The sequence below is a fragment of the Rhinoderma darwinii genome, unplaced genomic scaffold (assembly GCF_050947455.1).
Source record: "Rhinoderma darwinii isolate aRhiDar2 unplaced genomic scaffold, aRhiDar2.hap1 Scaffold_455, whole genome shotgun sequence".
Taxonomy (NCBI): Eukaryota; Metazoa; Chordata; class Amphibia; order Anura; family Rhinodermatidae; genus Rhinoderma; species Rhinoderma darwinii.
In genome coordinates, this window is record NW_027463967.1 from 87903 (window position 1) to 110369 (window position 22467).

At 40.6% G+C, this 22467-nt stretch overlaps 1 long non-coding RNA gene across 1 annotated transcript; it reads right to left on the reverse strand.

Moving 5' to 3' along the window:
- Nucleotides 1–11782: 11782 nt before the first annotated feature.
- LOC142717129 (uncharacterized) lies at nt 11783–18654 on the reverse strand. Its single transcript, XR_012871793.1, has 3 exons — nt 18463–18654; nt 12085–12172; nt 11783–11992 (listed from the first exon to the last, which is right to left on the reverse strand). It is a non-coding gene; the product is annotated as an uncharacterized LOC142717129 (long non-coding RNA).
- Nucleotides 18655–22467: the final 3813 nt, after the last annotated feature.

The window sequence follows — 22467 nt, forward strand, 5'->3', positions numbered from 1 at the left end:
TATAGGGGTATAGTGAGCATTTAGACTCCACGGGTCTTTTGCAGAATTTATTAGAATTAGGCGGAGAAAATTAATATCACAATTTTTTTCCACTAAAAGGTTGCATTTTCTCATTTTCACAAGGGATAAAGGAGAAATAAACAACCAATTTTTGTAAAGCAATTTCTCCCGGGTACGGAAATACCCCACATGGGGTCATACATTTTTTTCATTAGAAATGAATTAACCCTTTAAGGACTGATCCATTTTTTGCTTTCTCATTTTCGTTTTTCACTACCCGCCTTCCAAGAGCCATAACTTTTTTCTTTTTCCGTCAGTAGAGAGATGTGACGGCTTATTTCTTGCGGGAGGAATTGTAGTTTCTATTGATACCATTAAGGCTGGGTTCACACGTGGCGGAATTTCACTTAAACTCCGCTGCGGACACTCCGCAGCGTTAATCCGCAGCGGAGCCGTTTCTGCATTGACTTCCACTTCTATTTAGAAGTGTTCGTTTAGACGATGCGTAACATTCCGCTGCGGAGCATAGGCTGCGGAGCGGAATTTGGTGTCCGCAGCATGCTCTGTCTGTTGCGGAGCAGTGGCGGACTCATGGCGGAATTTCTCCATTGACTTCAATGGAGATTCTAAGTTCCGCAATGAAGTCCGCAGCTGTCATGCACATGTCATGTGTGCTGCGGATGCGTCTTGCTTTTTTGCCATGACATTTCTTCATTCTGGCTGGACCTATGTATTTCTAGGTCTACAGCCAGACTGAGGAAGTCAATGGGGCTCCCGTAATGACGGGAGCGTTGCTAGGAGACGTCTGTAAATAGTCACTGTCCAGGGTGCTGAAAGAGTTAAGCGATCGGCAGTAACTGTTTCTGCACCCCGGACAGTGACTACCGATCACAATATACAGCAACCTGTAAAAAAAAATGAAGTTCATACTTACCGAGAACTCCCTGTTTCTGTCTCCAGTCCGGCCTCCCAGGATGACGTTTCAGTCTAAGTGACGGCTGCAGCCAATCACAGGCCAAGCACAGGCTGCAGCGGTCACATGGACTGGCGCGTCATCCAGGGAGGTCGGGCTGGATGCCGAAAGAGGGACGCGTCACCAAGACAACGGCCGGTAAGTATGAAATTCTTTTACTTTCACTAGGGAAAGTGCTGTCCCTTCTCTCTATCCTGCACTGATAGGGAGAAGGGAAGCACTTTTCCCGCAGTCCGCAGCAGCTAGTCCGCATCAATTTACTGCACATTTTGTGCAGATCCGCAGCAGAATCTGCAACGCAGATTCTGTGCGGCATTGATGCGGACAGTTGCGGAGGAAATCCGCCACGTGTGGTCATGCCCTTAAATTGCCATAAAAAGTACTGGGAAACTGAAAAAAAATAGGAAAATATAGGAATATAGGAAAAAAATCTGATTCCATTTTTTGGGGTTTTCGTTTTTACAGCTTTTGCCGTGCGGTAAAAATGAAAACTACAGCGATTTTGGCGGTTTAAATTATTTAAGTTTTTTACGGTGTTCACCGTGCGAGTTAAATATTGGTATATTGTAATAGTTCGGCCTTTTACGAACGTAGCGATATCAATTCTGTTTATTTTTTTACATTACTTTTGAAGAAAAATGGGAAAAGGTTTTTTTTTTTTAACTTTAAACTTTTTTCTTTCTCACTACTAATAACTTTAATTCTTCTACACATTTTATTAGTCCCCTTAGGGGACTTGTACCAGCCCGCTCCATACATCAATCCCCGCACCATGACGTGCTATTAAGTCATAGTGCGAAAAGGGGTTAATGCACAGCGGATGGTGTGAATATTAAAATTTTCCACTGATATGCTATTTTAGTGCATAATATGTTGTGCCCAGTTTGTGCCCCTGAAGACAAATACCTCATATAGCGTTAAGCGGGTTCTCCCGGGTATGGCGATGCCATATATGTTGGCACAAACTGCTGTTTGGGTACGCTGCAGGGCTCAGAAGGGAGGGACGCCATTTTGCTTTTGGAGCGCAGATTTTGCTTGGTAGTTTTTCTGTTTTGGGTTTCGCTGGTATTTCAGTTTATACTGTGGGGGCATATGTAATCTGTGCGGAGAACATCAGGGTATATGTAATCTGTGAGGAGTACATCAGGGTATATGTAATATGTGAGGAGTACATCAGGATATATATAATCTGTGAGGAGTACATCAGGGTATATGTAAGATGTGAGGAGTACATCAGGGTATATGTAATATGCGAGGAGTACATCAGGGTATATGTAATATGTGAGGAGTACATCAGGATATATGTAATATGTGAGGAGTACATCAGGGTATATGTAATCTGTGCGGAGAACATCAGGGTATATGTAATCTGTGAGGAGTACATCAGGGTATATGTAAGATGTGAGGAGTACATCAGGGTATATGTAATCTGTGAGGAGTACATCAGGGTATATGTAAGATGTGAGGAGTACATCAGGGTATATGTAATCTGTGAGGAGTACATCAGGGTATATGTAAGATGTGAGGCGTACATCAGGGTATATGTAAGATGTGAGGAGTACATCAGGGTATATGTAATCTGTGAGGAGTACATCAGGATATATGTAATCTGTGCGGAGAACATCAGGGTATATGTAATCTGTGAGGAGTACATCAGGGTATATGTAAAATGTGAGGAGTACATCAGGGTATATGTAATCTGTGAGGAGTATATCAGGGTATATGTAAGATGTGAGGAGTACATCAGGGTATATGTAATCTGTGAGGAGTACATCAGGGTATATGTAATATGTGAGGAGTACATCAGGGTATATGTAATCTGTGAGGAGTACATCAGGGTATATGTAATCTGTGAGGAGTACATCAGGGTATATGTAATATGTGAGGAGTACATCAGGGTATATGTAATCTGTGAGGAGTACATCAGGGTATATGTAATCTGTGCGGAGAACATCAGGGTATATGTAATATGTGAGGAGAACATCAGGGTATATGTAATCTGTGAGGAGTACATCAGGGTATATGTAATCTGTGCGGAGAACATCAGGGTATATGTAATCTGTGCGGAGAACATCAGGGTATATGTAATATGTGAGGAGTACATCAGGGTATATGTAATATGTGAGGAGTACATCAGGGTATATGTAATATGTGTGGAGTACATCAGGGTATATGTAATCTGTGCGGAGAACATCAGGGTATATGTAATATGTGAGGAGAACATCAGGGTATATGTAATCTGTGAGGAGTACATCAGGGTATATGTAATCTGTGCGGAGAACATCAGGGTATATGTAATCTGTGAGGAGTACATCAGGGTATATGTAAGATGTGAGGAGTACATCAGGGTATATGTAATCTGTGAGGAGTACATCAGGGTATATGTAATATGTGAGGAGTACATCAGGGTATATGTAATATGTGAGGAGTACATCAGGGTATATGTAATCTGTGCGGAGAACATCAGGGTATATGTAATCTGTGAGGAGTACATCAGGGTATATGTAAGATGTGAGCAGTACATCAGGGTATATGTAATCTGTGAGGAGTACATCAGGGTATATGTAAGATGTGAGGAGTACATCAGGGTATATGTAATATGTGAGGAGTACATCAGGATATATGTAATATGTGAGGAGTACATCAGGATATATGTAATCTGTGAGGAGTACATCAGGGTATATGTAATCTGTGAGGAGTACATCAGGGTACATGTAATATGTGAGGAGTACATCAGGGTATATGTAATCTGTGCGGAGAACATCAGGGTATATGTAATCTGTGAGGAGTACATCAGGGTATATGTAATCTGTGCGGAGAACATCAGGGTATATGTAATCTGTGAGGAGTACATCAGGGTATATGTAATCTGTGCGGAGAACATCAGGGTATATGTAATCTGTGAGGAGTACATCAGGGTATATGTAATATGTGAGGAGTACATCAGGGTATATGTAATCTGTGAGGAGTACATCAGGGTATATGTAATCTATGAGGAGTACATCAGGGTATATGTAATCTGTGAGGAGTACATCAGGGTATATGTAATATGTGAGGAGTACATCAGGGTATATGTAATCTGTGAGGAGTACATCAGGGTATATGTAATCTGTGCGGCGTACATCAGGGTATATGTAATCTGTGAGGAGTACATCAGGGTATATGTAATATGTGAGGAGTACATCAGGGTATATGTAATCTGTGCGGCGTACATCAGGGTAAATGTAATATGTGAGGAGTACATCAGGGTATATGTAATCTGTGCGGAGAACATCAGGGTATATGTAATCTGTGCGGAGAACATCAGGATATATGTAATATGTGAGGAGTACATCAGGGTATATGTAATCTGTGAGGAGTACATCAGGGTATATGTAATATGTGAGGAGTACATCAGGGTATATGTAATATGTGAGGAGTACATCAGGGTATATGTAATCTGTGAGGAGTACATCAGGGTATATGTAATATGTGAGGAGTACATCAGGATATATGTAATATGTGAGGAGTACATCAGGGTATATGTAATCTGTGCGGAGAACATCAGGGTATATGTAATCTGTGAGGAGTACATCAGGGTATATGTAAGATGTGAGGAGTACATTAGGGTATATGTAATCTGTGAGGAGTACATCAGGGTATATGTAATATGTGAGGAGTACATCAGGTTATATGTAATCTGTGAGGAGTACATCAGGGTATATGTAATCTGTGAGGAGTACATCAGGGTATATGTAATATGTGAGGAGTACATCAGGGTATATGTAATCTGTGTGGAGTACATCAGGGTATATGTAATATGTGAGGAGTACATCAGGATATATGTAATATGTGAGGAGTACATCAGGGTATATGTAATCTGTGAGGAGTACATCAGGGTATATGTAATATGTGAGGAGTACATCAGGGTATATGTAATCTGTGAGGAGTACATCAGGGTATATGTAAGATGTGAGGAGTACATCAGGGTATATGTAATCTGTGAGGAGTACATCAGGATATATGTAATATGTGAGGAGTACATCAGGGTATATGTAATCTGTGCGGAGAACATCAGGGTATATGTAAGATGTGAGGAGTACATCAGGGTATATGTAATCTGTGAGGAGTACATTAGGGTATATGTAATATGTGAGGAGTACATCAGGGTATATGTAATCTGTGAGGAGTACATCAGGGTATATGTAAGATGTGAGGAGTACATCAGGGTATATGTAATCTGTGAGGAGTACATCAGGATATATGTAATATGTGAGGAGTACATCAGGGTATATGTAATATGTGAGGAGTACATCAGGGTATATGTAATCTGTGAGGAGTACATCAGGATATATGTAATATGTGAGGAGTACATCAGGGTATATGTAATCTGTGAGGAGTACATCAGGGTATATGTAATATGTGAGGAATACATCAGGGTATATGTAATATGTGAGGGGTACATCAGGGTATATGTAATCTGTGAGGAGTACATCAGGATATATGTAATATGTGACGAGTACATCAGGGTATATGTAATCTGTGAGGAGTACATCAGGGTATATGTAATATGTGAGGAATACATCAGGGTATATGTAATATGTGAGGAGTATATCAGGGTATATGTAATCTGTGAGGAGTACATCAGGGTATATGTAGTCTGTGAGGAGTACATCAGGGTATATGTAATATGTGAGGAGAACATCAGGGTATATGTAATCTGTGAGGAATACATCAGGGTATATGTAAGATGTGAGGAGTACATCAGGGTATATGTAATCTGTGAGGAGTACATCAGGGTATATGTAATATGTGAGGAGTACATCAGGGTATATGTAATCTGTGAGGAGTACATCAGGGTATATGTAATATGTGAGGAATACATCAGGGTATATGTAATCTGTGAGGAGTACATCAGGATATATGTAATATGTGAGGAGTACATCAGGGTATATGTAATCTGTGAGGAGTACATCAGGGTATATGTAATCTGTGAGGAGTACATCAGGATATATGTACATCAGTGATATATTCTGCAGATTATTACACCACTGACCTCTCTACAGATCTGCAGAACATTGCTCTGTCCTCTCCACCTCCTGACAGATACAGAGTGATATATTCTGCAGATTATTACACCACTGACCTCTCTACAGATCTGCAGAACATTGCTCTGTCCTCTCCACCTCCTGACAGATACAGAGTGATATATTCTGCAGATTATTACACCACTGACCTGTCTACAGATCTGCAGAACATTGCTCTGTCCTCTACTGACAGATACATAGTGATATATTCTGCAGATTATTACAACACTGTCCTCTCTACAGATCTGCAGAACATTGCTCTGTCCTCTACTGACAGATACATAGTGATATATTCTGCAGATTATTACACCACTGACCTCTCTACAGATCTGCAGAACATTGCTCTGTCCTCTAATGACAGATACAGAGTGATATATTCTGCAGATTATTACACCACTGACCTCTCTACAGATCTGCAGAACATTGCTCTGTCCTCTACTGACAGATACAGCGTGATATATTCTGCAGATTATTACACCACTGACCTCTCTAGAGATCTGCAGAACATTGCTCTGTCCTCTACTGACAGATACATAGTGATATATTCTGCAGATTATTACACCACTGACCTCTCTACAGATCTGCAGAACATTGCTCCTGTATCACATGACAGATATATGGTGATATATTCTGCAGATTATTACACCACTGACCTCTCTACAGATCTGCAGAACATCGCTCCTCTACCTCCTGACAGATACAGAGTGATATATTCTGCAGATTATTACACCACTGACCTCTCTAGATATCTGCAGAACATTGCTCTGTCCTCTACTGACAGATACAGAGTGATATATTCTGCAGATTATTACACCACTGACCTCTCTAGAGATCTGCAGAACATTGCTCTGTCCTCTACTGACAGATACAGAGTGATATATTCTGCAGATTATTACACCACTGACCTCTCTACAGATCTGCAGAACATTGCTCTGTCCTCTCCACCTCCTGACAGATACATAGTGATATATTCTGCAGATTATTACACCACTGACCTCTCTACAGATCTGCAGAACATTGCTCTGTCCTCTACTGACAGATACATAGTGATATATTCTGCAGATTATTACACCACTGACCTCTCTACAGATCTGCAGAACATTGCTCTGTCCTCTCCTGACAGATACAGAGTGATATATTCTGCAGATTATTACACCACTGACCTCTCCACAGATCTGCAGAACATTGCTCTGTCCTCTACTGACAGATACATAGTGATATATTCTGCAGATTATTACACCACTGACCTCTCTACAGATCTGCAGAACATTGCTCTGTCCTCTACTGACAGATACAGAGTGATATATTCTGCAGATTATTACACCACTGACCTCTCTACAGATCTGCAGAACATTGCTCTGTCCTCTCCACCTCCTGACAGATACATAGTGATATATTCTGCAGATTATTACACCACTGACCTCTCTACAGATCTGCAGAACATTGCTCTGTCCTCTACTGACAGATACATAGTGATATATTCTGCAGATTATTACACCACTGACCTCTCTACAGATCTGCAGAACATTGCTCTGTCCTCTCCTGACAGATACAGAGTGATATATTCTGCAGATTATTACACCACTGACCTCTCTACAGATCTGCAGAACATTGCTCTGTCCTCTACTGACAGATACATAGTGATATATTCTGCAGATTATTACACCACTGACCTCTCTACAGATCTGCAGAACATTGCTCTGTCCTCTACTGACAGATACAGAGTGATATATTCTGCAGATTATTACACCACTGACCTCTCTACAGATCTGCAGAACATTGCTCCTGTATCACATGACAGATATATGGTGATATATTCTGCAGATTATTACACCACTGACCTCTCTAGATATCTGCAGAACATTGCTCTGTCCTCTACTGACAGATACAGAGTGATATATTCTGCAGATTATTACACCACTGACCTCTCTACAGATCTGCAGAACATTGCTCTGTCCTCTACTGACAGATACAGAGTGATATATTCTGCAGATTATTACACCACTGACCTCTCTACAGATCTGCAGAACATTGCTCTGTCCTCTACTGACAGATACAGAGTGATATATTCTGCAGATTATTACACCACTACCCTCTCTACAGATCTGCAGAACATTGCTCTGTCCTCTCCACCTCCTGACAGATATATAGTGATATAATCTGCAGATTATTACACCACTGACCTCTCTACAGATCTGCAGAACATTGCTCTGTCCTCTACACCTCCTGACAGATACAGAGTGATATATTCTGCAGATTATTACACCACTGACCTCTCTAGATATCTGCAGAACATTGCTCTGTCCTCTACTGACAGATACATAGTGATATATTCTGCAGATTATTACAACACTGTCCTCTCTACAGATCTGCAGAACATTGCTCTGTCCTCTACTGACAGATACATAGTGATATATTCTGCAGATTATTACACCACTGACCTCTCTACAGATCTGCAGAACATTGCTCTGTCCTCTACTGACAGATACAGAGTGATATATTCTGCAGATTATTACACCACTGACCTCTCTACAGATCTGCAGAACATTGCTCTGTCCTCTCCACCTCCTGACAGATACATAGTGATATATTCTGCAGATTATTACACCACTGACCTCTCTACAGATCTGCAGAACATTGCTCTGTCCTCTACTGACAGATACAGAGTGATATATTCTGCAGATTATTACACCACTGACCTCTCTACAGATCTGCAGAACATTGCTCTGTCCTCTACTGACAGATACATAGTGATATATTCTGCAGATTATTACACCACTGACCTCTCTACAGATCTGCAGAACATTGCTCTGTCCTCTACTGACAGATACAGAGTGATATATTCTGCAGATTATTACACCACTGACCTCTCTACAGATCTGCAGAACATTGCTCTGTCCTCTACTGACAGATACATAGTGATATATTCTGCAGATTATTACACCACTGACCTCTCTACAGATCTGCAGAACATTGCTCTGTCCTCTACTGACATACATAGTGATATATTCTGCAGATTATTACAACACTGTCCTCTCTACAGATCTTCAGAACATTGCTCTGTCCTCTACTGACAGATACATAGTGATATATTCTGCAGATTATTACACCACTGACCTCTCTACAGATCTGCAGAACATTGCTCTGTCCTCTACTGACAGATACATAGTGATATATTCTGCAGATTATTACACCACTGACCTGTCTACAGATCTGCAGAACATTGCTCCTGTATCACATGACAGATACAGAGTGATATATTCTGCAGATTATTACACCACTGACCTCTCTACAGATCTGCAGAACATTGCTCTGTCCTCTACTGACAGATACAGAGTGATATATTCTGCAGATTATTACCACTGACCTCTCTACAGATCTGCAGAACATTGCTCTGTCCTCTCCACCTCCTGACAGATACAGAGTGATATATTCTGCAGATTATTACACCACTGACCTGTCTACAGATCTGCAGAACATTGCTCCTGTATCACATGACAGATACAGAGTGATATATTCTGCAGATTATTACACCACTGACCTCTCTACAGATCTGCAGAACATTGCTCTGTCCTCTCCACCTCCTGACAGATACATAGTGATATATTCTGCAGATTATTACACCACTGACCTGTCTAGAGATCTGCAGAACATTGCTCTGTCCTCTACTGACAGATACAGAGTGATATATTCTGCAGATTATTACCACTGACCTCTCTACAGATCTGCAGAACATTGCTCTGTCCTCTACTGACAGATACAGAGTGATATATTCTGCAGATTATTACACCACTGACCTCTCTACAGATCTGCAGAACATTGCTCTGTCCTCTACTGACAGATACAGAGTGATATATTCTGCAGATTATTACACCACTGACCTCTCTACAGATCTGCAGAACATTGCTCTGTCCTCTCCACCTCCTGACAGATACAGAGTGATATATTCTGCAGATTATTACACCACTGACCTCTCTACAGATCTGCAGAACATTGCTCTGTCCTCTACTGACAGATACAGAGTGATATATTCTGCAGATTATTACACCACTGACCTGTCTACAGATCTGCAGAACATTGCTCTGTCCTCTACTGACAGATACATAGTGATATATTCTGCAGATTATTACACCACTGACCTCTCTAGATATCTGCAGAACATTGCTCTGTCCTCTACTGACAGATACATAGTGATATATTCTGCAGATTATTACACCACTGACCTCTCTACAGATCTGCAGAACATTGCTCTGTCCTCTACTGACAGATACAGAGTGATATATTCTGCAGATTATTACACCACTGACCTCTCGAGAGATCTGCAGAACATTGCTCTGTCCTCTACTGACAGATACATAGTGATATATTCTGCAGAGTATTACACCACTGACCTCTCTACAGATCTGCAGAACATTGCTCTGTCCTCTACTGACAGATACAGAGTGATATATTCTGCAGATTATTACACCACTGACCTGTCTACAGATCTGCAGAACATTGCTCTGTCCTCTACTGACAGATACAGAGTGATATATTCTGCAGATTATTACACCACTGACCTGTCTACAGATCTGCAGAACATTGCTCTGTCCTCTCCACCTCCTGACAGATATATAGTGATATATTCTGCAGATTATTACACCACTGACCTGTCTACAGATCTGCAGAACATTGCCCTGTCCTCTCCACCTCCTGACAGATACATAGTGATATATTCTGCAGATTATTACACCACTGACCTCTCTACAGATCTGCAGAACATTGCTCTGTCCTCTCCACCTCCTGACAGATACAGAGTGATATATTCTGCAGATTATTACACCACTGACCTCTCTAGATATCTGCAGAACATTGCTCTGTCCTCTACTGACAGATACAGAGTGATATATTCTGCAGATTATTACACCACTGACCTCTCTAGAGATCCGCAGAACATTGCTCTGTCCTCTACTGACAGATACATAGTGATATATTCTGCAGATTATTACACCACTGACCTCTCTACAGATCTGCAGAACATTGCTCCTGTATCACATGACAGATACAGAGTGATATATTCTGCAGATTATTACACCACTGACCTCTCTAGATATCTGCAGAACATTGCTCTGTCCTCTACTGACAGATACAGAGTGATATATTCTGCAGAGTATTACACCACTGACCTCTCTACAGATCTGCAGAACATTGCTCTGTCCTCTACTGACAGATACAGAGTGATATATTCTGCAGATTATTACACCACTGACCTCTCTACAGATCTGCAGAACATTGCTCCTGTATCACATGACAGATATATGGTGATATATTCTGCAGATTATTACACCACTGACCTCTCTAGATATCTGCAGAACATTGCTCTGTCCTCTACTGACAGATACATAGTGATATATTCTGCAGATTATTACACCACTGACCTCTCTACAGATCTGCAGAACATTGCTCTGTCCTCTACTGACAGATACATAGTGATATATTCTGCAGAGTATTACACCACTGACCTCTCTACAGATCTGCAGAACATTGCTCCTGTATCACATGACAGATATATGGTGATATATTCTGCAGATTATTACACCACTGACCTTTCTAGATATCTGCAGAACATTGCTCTGTCCTCTCCACCTCCTGACAGATACATAGTGATATATTCTGCAGAGTATTACACCTATAACCTTCGGATCCCCATAGAACACAGGTTCCCTGGATAAATTCCCCAATCTAGAAATGAAAACACTAAAAATGGTAAAAATAATTCTGTTTATTATAGAATCTGGTAGAATTTCTGTGCGGTTTTCTGTGGCTCCGGCCCTTTAACATGCGATGATCGGTGAGATGAAGAGGGGGACGGTCCTTCTTCACCCGTGGATATGGCCGCCGGTCCACCCTTACACAGCTCGATCCTGGATCAGAAGAAACCGAAAACTTTTTTCATATTTTTCAAAGTCGGATCCTAGAAAAGGAAAAAATACAAATAAGCAAAAAAATTCACAAAACCTTCACCACAAGGAGAAGATGAAGACGAGCGGAAGACGTCAGACTTACCGGATCTCGCGTCTGCTCATCACTGGAGGAGTCTTCATGGGAATTTCTGATGGTTTAGGTGGTAAAGACCACGATGTTGGGGTGACAACTGCAAAACAAATCAGAAATTCAGTGTCCAGGCGGCTGTAGAAGAGTCGTGAGGTGAGAAGATCATCAGTGGACGGCACTTACCTCACCTAAAGATGGTAAATGGGCCCTGAGCGGCAGATGGAAATAAGATGGCCGCTATCTCTCCCGGGGGTTGGGGGCCCTGATGGTAAATGGGCCCCAAGTGGCAGATGTTACTAAAATGGCCACTTTCTCTTTCGGGGGTTGGAGGCCCTGATGTTAACCGTAGCCCCCGAAAGGTCGTCCATCTCCACATCAGGAGCTGGAAATTGGCGTCCGCCAACCTCCATCTTCCCATCCTCCATCTCCACGTCCTCTGGAAACTGGCGTCCGCCAACCTCCATCTTCTCATCCTCCTCCTCCATCTCCACGTCCTCTGGAAACTGGCGTCCGCCAGCCTCCATCTTCTCATCCTCCTCCTCCATCTCCACGTCCTCCGGAAATTGGTGTCCGCCAACCTCCATCTTCTCTACAACACTCATCATTGGAAACATCACCATCCTCCTCTTCTTCATATGAGACACGTCCATGATGAGAGCCAGCAAGAGAAACTGACACCGCGGTCAATGTGTGACCCCAATTTATAAACTTGATGATGTCACAACCTGAGGGCCATTATGTGCAAACGGAACACATGCAGATCACAGGCCCCGCCCTTCACATGACATCACACTCAGATTCTCTAGAGGACGTCACGCTCAGAGAAATAGAATCTGCCCACATTCTAGATGACATCACAAGAAGCGTATCCCAGTGAACCGTTACAACAGAGCGGCCATTTATAACGTAATATGGTAGAAGAATACAGACAGTCGGGGGTTTTAAATAAAACATTGTTACACCGTTCACTGTGTGAGTCAAATAATGCTATGTTGTAATAGTTCCGGACTTTTACCGATGCAGCGATACCAATTTTATTATTATTTTTACATTGTTCTTGGGGAATAATGGGAAATGTTTTTTTTTTTACACACATTTTATTAGTTCCCCTAGGGGACTTGAACCAGTGATCATTAGATCGCTGGTACAATACACTGCAATACATGGATGAGTTACGGAAACAGCGTAACTCGCTGAGCTACGCTGTTTCCGGAACTCCCATAGTAGTGAATGTCAGTTATAGAAGCAGCGTAGCGTGCTACTCTGTAGCCGTAACTACTATTCAGTTCTATGGGAGTTGCGGAAACTGCGTAGCTCAGAACATGTAACCAGGAAGTGAAGTGGCCGGAAGACCGCGGAGCCGGGTAAGATGGAATGGGGCTTAGGGGGCCCCGTTCTAGAGATATTACACCTGTGGATATGTCATAAATGTCCTTCGTAGGAAAACCAATATAAATGCCGCGGTCGCTATTGACCGCAGTATTTAACTAGTTAAACAGCGCCATCTCTGTTCCTAGCCGGTAGTGCAGCGTGTCAGAAGCTGACACCTGCAGTGTATGGAGCAGGCTCAGCGCGTGAGCCCGCTCCATACATCATCCCCTCCCCGCCTGATGATGTGCTGGCACATCACGGGAAGGGGTTAAGTAAGGAGCGGTCAGGGGGCCCGGCACTGCCGACTAGAACACGCAGGGACTTGTTAGCAAGATTTATTCTTGCTAAAAACTGCGCCTTATAGTCCGAAAAATACGGTATATATATATATATTGATTGTAGATTTTGTCAATTGTATTTTCGGTCCATAATTAACCCTTTCATGACCAGGGGTCATTGATGCCCCTGCGTCCAGGTCACATTTTCCATTTCTGATTTGCACTTCTTTAGACGATAATAACTTTGCAACCGCTTTGAATATCACAACTATTTTAACTTTGATTTTTACAAGACTTATGAGGCTTTCATTTTCTAGATTAGTTTAATTAATTCCATGTTTCACAATTTTATTATGAGCAGAAAAATCACAAAAAAAATTGAAAAATAAACAATTTTGTCATTTTTGAAAATAGATTTACCCGTTATTTATGTGTGCGTGTGTGCGTGTTATATATATATATATATATATATATATACACACATATATATATATATATATATACACATACATATATACACACACATACATATATACACATACATATATACACATACATACACACACATATATACACATACATACACATACATATATACACATACATATATACACATACATACACACACATATATACACATATACATATATACACATACATATATACACATACATACACACACATACATATATATATATATATATATACACACACATATATACACATACATATATACACATACATACACACACACATATACACACATCCATACACACACATACATATATACACACACATACATATATACACATACATATATACACATACATATATACACATACATACACACACATACATATATACACATACATATATACACATCCATATACACATACATATATACACATACATACACACACATACATATATATATATATACACATACATATATACACATACATATATACAAATACATACACACACACATACACATACATATATACACATACATACACACACATACAGACACATACATATATACACATACATACACACACATATATATATATACACATACATACACACACATACATATATACACATACATATATACACATACATACACACACATATATACACACATACATACACACACATACATATATACACACTGTTGCAGCTCTTTAAAGGGAAGGTGTCACGGAAAATTTTATTTTTTATATACTATTGCTTTTAGTAGGTCATTAAAATAAATTGTATTTATTTGTGTTTTTTTGTTGCACTTTTTATTTTTTTCTGTCTTTTTCTTCTCTATGGGGACTGCCATTTTTTTTGTCATCTCTGTATGTGTTGATTAACGACACGTACAAAGATGGAATACGGCAGCTACAGTGCATAGGAGTCAATGAACGCCTCCCGTCCATTGCCTCTGCTATCTGGCTTTGTACTGCGCAGACGCAGGTCAGAGTCACACAGCAGAGCAGCTGTTTGCAGGGAGATAGCAGGCGCCATCATGAAGACCAGCTGCACTGCATGTAAGGTGTGTGTGTGTCTGTCCCACTCTCTATCTCACAGACCCCCGCTCTCGTGACCCCCCCCCCACCCGACGGCCCCCCCTGTAGTCGTGCAGGAGACTCTGTATAAAGGACACATGATGTAACTGTCCTGGCAATGCTGGGTGATAATATGCCTGGTGTTAGAGTGGTACCCAGCTTTCCCAGACCCCTGTCACATTCCCAAACATTCTCAGCACAACTAGAGAGATTTTCCGTTCAGGGGTCTGGGAAAGCTGGGTGACCACCATTACCCCTCCTACTGGAGTGTTTGGGGATGTGACTAATGAACCTCTCACACTCCAGTAGGAGGGGTAATGGTGGTCACCCAGCTTTCCCAGACGCAGATATAACCAGGAAATGGCTGGATGGACGGGCTGAGGGTGCACAGCGTTTTTGGTGATCCCCCTCTGTCATGTGATCGGACCTAGGTTACCGGTTCATCTGACGGGGTTCATGTGACTATAAATCTGTCCATAACGAGAGACAGTGCACTCAGGACAAGCCCTGCCCTCATGCCGTAGTTGTGGTTCTGTCTGCAGTGATGGCGGTGGGTGGCTCTGACACCCGCCTCCCCCGTCGGGTCATCTCAGGACAGAAGGGGTGTCCGGATTGGAGACAAAGCGCCGCACCTGTCCTCGGGTTGTGTCTGGTATTGCAGTTCACCTCCATTGAAGTGAATAGGACAGAGCTGTAATACCACACCCGACCTGAGGACAGGTGCGGCGCCATGTTTTCCTGGACGACCCCTTTAACACTTTTCTCGTGTCTGCAGTGCTGTGTGTGTGTGTGTGTGTGTGTGTGTGTGTGTGTGTGTGTGTGTGAGTGTGTGGGGCAGAGCGGAGTGTTAACGCGCGCCGATGATACTTCATAGCCGCTTATCAGCTGTTTTGAAGAATCAGCGGCAAGCACACCCCCCCCCCCCCCCCCCACACACACACACACACACAAACACGCAAAATCAAGTATATATATATATAGGTGTAACCTGTCAGTGTAACCCTGCCTGTAATGATAATGAGATGGTACATTATGAATGGTGGATCCTGTGTTATCTATATATACACGTTACCTGTCAGTGTAATCCTGCCTGTGATGATAATGAGAGGTGTGATGAGAAGTGATCTATACAGAACAGGAAGGGTCAGTCCATTATGAATTGTGGATTCTGTATTATCTATATATAGATGTTACCTGTCAGTGTAATCCTGCCTGTGATGATAATGAGAGGTGTGATGAGAAGTGATCTATACAGAAGAGGAAGGGTCAGTCCATTATGAATGGTGGATCCTGTGTTATCTATATATACACGTTACCTGTCAGTGTAATCCTGCCTGTGATGATAATGAGAGGTGTGATGAGAAGTGATCTATAAAGAACAGGAAGGGTCAGTCCATTATGAATGGTGGATTCTGTATTATCTATATATAGATGTTACCTGTCAGTGTAATCCTGCCTGTGATGATAATGAGATGAGTGCTGAGAAATGATCTCTACAGAACAGGAAGGGTCAGTCTATTATGAATGGTGGATTCTTTGTTATCTACATATATAGATGTTACCTGTCAGTGTAATCCTGCCTGTGATGATAATGAGAGGTGTGATGAGAAGTGATCTATACAGAACAGGAAGGGTCAGTCCATTATGAATGGTGGATTCTGTATTATCTATATATAGATGTTACCTGTCAGTGTAATCCTGTCTGTGACGATAATGAGATGAGTGCTGAGAAATGTTCTCTACAGAACAGGGAGGATCAGTCTATTATGAATGGTGGATTCTGTATTATCTATATATAGATGTTACCTGTCAGTGTAATCCTGCCTGTGATGATAATGAGATGACTGCTGAGAAATGATATCTACAGAACAGGAAGGATCAGTCCATTATGAATGGTGGATTCTGTATTATCTATATATAGATGTTACCTGTCAGTGTAATCCTGCCTGTGATGATAATGAGATGAGTGCTGAGAAATGATCTCTACAGAACAGGAAGGGTCAGTCTATTATGAATGGTGGATTCTTTGTTATCTACATATATAGATGTTACCTGTCAGTGTAATCCTGCCTGTGATGATAATGAGAGGTGTGATGAGAAGTGATCTATACAGAACAGGAAGGGTCAGTCCATTATGAATGGTGGATTCTGTATTATCTATATATAGATGTTACCTGTCAGTGTAATCCTGCCTGTGATGATAATGAGATGAGTGCTGAGAAATGATCTCTACAGAACAGGAAGGGTGAGTCTATTATGAATGGTGGATTCTTTGTTATCTACATATATAGATGTTACCTGTCAGTGTAATCCTGCCTGTGATGATAATGAGATGACTGCTGAGAACTGTAAGGAGTAGTCTACTATGAGACTCATTGGCCAGAGGGAAAACTGCAAGATTAGATAAAGACATAAAAAAATAATATAAAAAAAAACCACCAAAAAATCATAAAAAATATGTTTAACAGAAACTTGATTTGTACAATAGATCATTTTCTGATGACACATTCTCTTTAAGTGGTTGAACTGAGCTTTCCTAGATCTCGGCCTAGAGTGCAGCTGTTAATCGCAGCCGCTGCCCCCCAAAATCTGATGCTAAACCTAGTGCATGACCGGATTCATAGAACACCTTGTAGAGAACTTCTATGTGCAGTCACAGCTCCCTCAGGTCCTACACTATGTATAATACAGTGTCTGACGTGTTACTGTAATGTAGAACTAAGGAGGAACCCCACCTTAAAGAGAACAGAAAGGAGAAGACCTTTTCTCTCCTCGGTAGATGTTGACTCGCTCATTGCTGTGACGCTATCTAATCATAGTGGACAGCCTCACAGCGATGCAAAAGACCTGCAGGAAATTTCACAAAATCAGCAGGTTTTCTGCATCGCTGTGAAGCGGTCCGCTCTGATTGGACAGCGTCACAACAAAAAGTGAGGCAACGCCTACTGAGGAGAGATGGTGTCTCCTCTTTGTACCTTTAATTACAACACGCATATGTTAGGTGCAAAACTGAGTAAGGGCTGTAGTGGAACAACATGGAGGGGGGCAAAAAAGAAAATGACAGCGTTGGAATCTGGAGGACGCCAAGTATAAGGGGAGGAATGTGGTTAAAAAAACAACAACAAATAACACAGCAGGTCCTGCTTAATAAACCACGGAGTTCACTTTCTAAATTCATTATTACTGACCTCTGGTAACACCTCCTGGAATTTCCTCCTCCGGTTCACTCTTACACGGTTGATCGACCCTCACTCGCTCTTCTTCTTCATCCTCTGTTTTAATAATAGTCAGATCTTCCCCCTGATTTCACATATGTAACAATTCAGTACAATACAGCAGAGAGTGCGAAGAATCTAACAGATCAACATAAGAAACCACCAAACTCTATGACCACATCTATGACCGTTAGGGATGCACGATGCCTCGAAACTTCCATACTGTTTCGATACCGTTATTTCATGTATTTCGATACTTAGCTCTGCGGCCGCACAGCTCAGTATAGTAACACATGAATGTATGAGAGCGGGGCTGCGGCTGTGTGATAGTCATTGCCCGGCTCCTGAGTCATGACGAGTGCGCGGGGTCAGGATGATGCGTTGCGGCCAGCGCTGCACTAATGATTGCCGGCACTGAAGACAGAACATGGCGGGCGTGCTGCAAAACACCCCCATGTTCTGTCTTCAGTGCCTGCACCGCCGCTTATTATAGTGCAGCGCCGGCCGCATCACCTCATGCTGACAGCGCTCTCACTTATGTCAGGAGCGGGGCAATGGTTGTATTACACAGCCACAGCCCCCCTCTATAACGGCGGAGATCAGAGAAACCTCATGTCCGCCGCTATTCCCCTGAATGCTGCGATCACAGCGGACTGCAGCATTCAGGAGAAAGGGAGATGCCCCTTGGATCGCATCGCAGGAATCCCTGTGACGCGATTGAGGGACATACCATATATGGGCAGACAGCCCAGGGTCCATTGAAGGACCCCATGGCTGTCCTACCATATTTCCTGTTGTTAGGGCATATTGAGGTATGTCCTAACAGCTGCCTGTGTACTATCAGTGCACAGGCTAATATACTGGTATGTAGATATATGCCTGTGTACTATCAGTATATAGATATCTGCCTGTGTACTATCAGTATATAGATATATGCCTGTGTACTATCAGTATATAGATATATGCCTGTGTATTATCAGTGTATAGATATATGCCTGTGTACTATCAGTGTATAGATATATGCCTGTGTGCTATCAGTATATAGATATATGCCTGTGTGCTATCAGTATATAGATATATGCCTGTGTACTATCAGTATATAGATATATGCCTGTGTACTATCAGTATATAGATATATGCCTGTGTACTATCAGTATATAGATATATGCCTGTGTACTATCAGTATATAGATATATGCCTGTGTACTATCAGTATATAGATATATGGCTGTGTACTATCAGTATATAGATATATGCCTGTGTGCTATCAGTGTATAGATATATGCCTGTGTGCTATCAGTATATAGATATATGCCTGTGTACTATCAGTGTATAGATATATGCCTGTGTACTATCAGTATATAGATATATGCCTGTGTACTATCAGTATATAGATATATGCCTGTGTACTATCAGTATATAGATATACGCCTGTGTGCTATCAGTATATAGATATATGCCTGTGTACTATCAATATATAGATATATGCCTGTGTACTATCAGTATATAGATATATGGCTGTGTGCTATCAGTATATAGATATATGCCTGTGTACTATCAGTATATAGATATATGCCTGTGTGCTATCAGTATATAGATATATGCCTGTGTACTATCAGTATATAGATATATGCCTGTGTACTATCAGTATATAGATATATGCCTGTGTATTATCAGTGTATAGATATATGCCTGTGTATTATCAGTGTATAGATATATGCCTGTGTACTATCAGTATATAGATATATGCCTGTGTACTATCAGTATATAGATATATGCCTGTGTACTATCAGTATATAGATATACGCCTGTGTACTATCAGTATATAGATATACGCCTGTGTACTATCAGTATATAGATATACGCCTGTGTACTATCAGTATATAGATATATGGCTGTGTACTAATATATGCCTGTGTTCTATCAGTATATAGATATATGCCTGTGTGCTATCAGTATATAGATATATGCCTGTGTACTATCAGTATATAGATAAATGCCTGTGTACTATCAGTATATAGATATATGCCTGTGTGCTATCAGTATATAGATATATGCCTGTGTACTATCAGTATATAGATATATGCCTGTGTACTATCAGTATATAGATATATGCCTGTGTACTATCAGTATATAGATATATGCCTGTGTACTATCAGTATATAGATATATGCCTGTGTACTATCAGTATATAGATATATGCCTGTGTACTATCAGTATATAGATATATGCCTGTGTACTATCAGTATATAGATATATGCCTGTGTACTATCAGTATATAGATATATGCCTGTGTACTATCAGTGTATAGATATATGCCTGTGTACTATCAGTATATAGATATATGCCTGTGTGCTATCAGTATATAGATATATGCCTGTGTGCTATCAGTATATAGATATATGGCTGTGTGCTATCAGTATATAGATATATGGCTGTGTGCTATCAGTATATAGATATATGCCTGTGTGCTATCAGTATATAGATATATGCCTGTGTACTATCAATATATAGATATATGCCTGTGTGCTATCAGTATATAGATATATGCCTGTGTGCTATCAGTATATAGATATATGCCTGTGTACTATCAGTATATAGATATATGCCTGTGTACTATCAGTATATAGATATATGCCTGTGTACTATCAGTATATAGATATATGCATGTGTGCTATCAGTATATAGATGTATGCCTGTGTACTATCAGTATATAGATATATGCCTGTGTACTATCAGTATATAGATATATGCCTGTGTACTATCAGTATATAGATATATGCCTGTGTGCTATCAGTATATAGATATACGCCTGTGTACTATCAGTATATAGATGTATACCTGTGTACTATCAGTATATAGATATATGCCTGTGTACTATCAGTATATAGATATACGCCTGTGTGCTATCAGTATATAGATATATGCCTGTGTACTATCAGTATATAGATATATGCCTGTGTACTATCAGTATATAGATATATGGCTGTGTGCTATCAGTATATAGATATATGCCTGTGTACTATCAGTATATAGATATATGCCTGTGTGCTATCAGTATATAGATATATGCCTGTGTACTATCAGTATATAGATATATGCCTGTGTGCTATCAGTATATAGATATATGCCTGTGTACTATCAGTATATAGATATATGCCTGTGTACTATCAGTATATAGATATATGCCTGTGTGCTATCAGTATATAGATATATGCCTGTGTACTATCAGTATATAGATATATGCCTGTGTACTATCAGTATATAGATATATGCCTGTGTACTATCAGTGTATAGATATATGCCTGTGTACTATCAGTATATAGATATATGCCTGTGTACTATCAGTATATAGATATATGCCTGTGTACTATCAGTATATAGATATATGCCTGTGTACTATCAGTATATAGATATATGCCTGTGTGCTATCAGTATATAGATATATGGCTGTGTGCTATCAGTATATAGATATATGCCTGTGTGCTATCAGTATATAGATATATGCCTGTGTACTATCAGTATATAGATATACGCCTGTGAGCTATCAGTATATAGATATATGCCTGTGTACTATCAGTATATAGATATACGCCTGTGTACTATCAGTATATAGATATATGCCTGTGAGCTATCAGTATATAGATATATGCCTGTGTACTATCAGTGTATAGATATATGCCTGTGTATTATCAGTGTATAGATATATGCCTGTGTACTATCAGTATATAGATATATGCCTGTGTACTATCAGTATATAGATATATGCCTGTGTACTATCAGTATATAGATATATGCCTGTGTACTATCAGTATATAGCTATATGCCTGTGTACTATCAGTGTATAGATATATGCCTGTGTACTATTAGTATATAGATATATGCCTGTGTACTATCAGTATATAGATATATGCCTGTGTACTATCAGTATATAGATATATACCTGTGTGCTATCAGTATATAGATATATGGCTGTGTA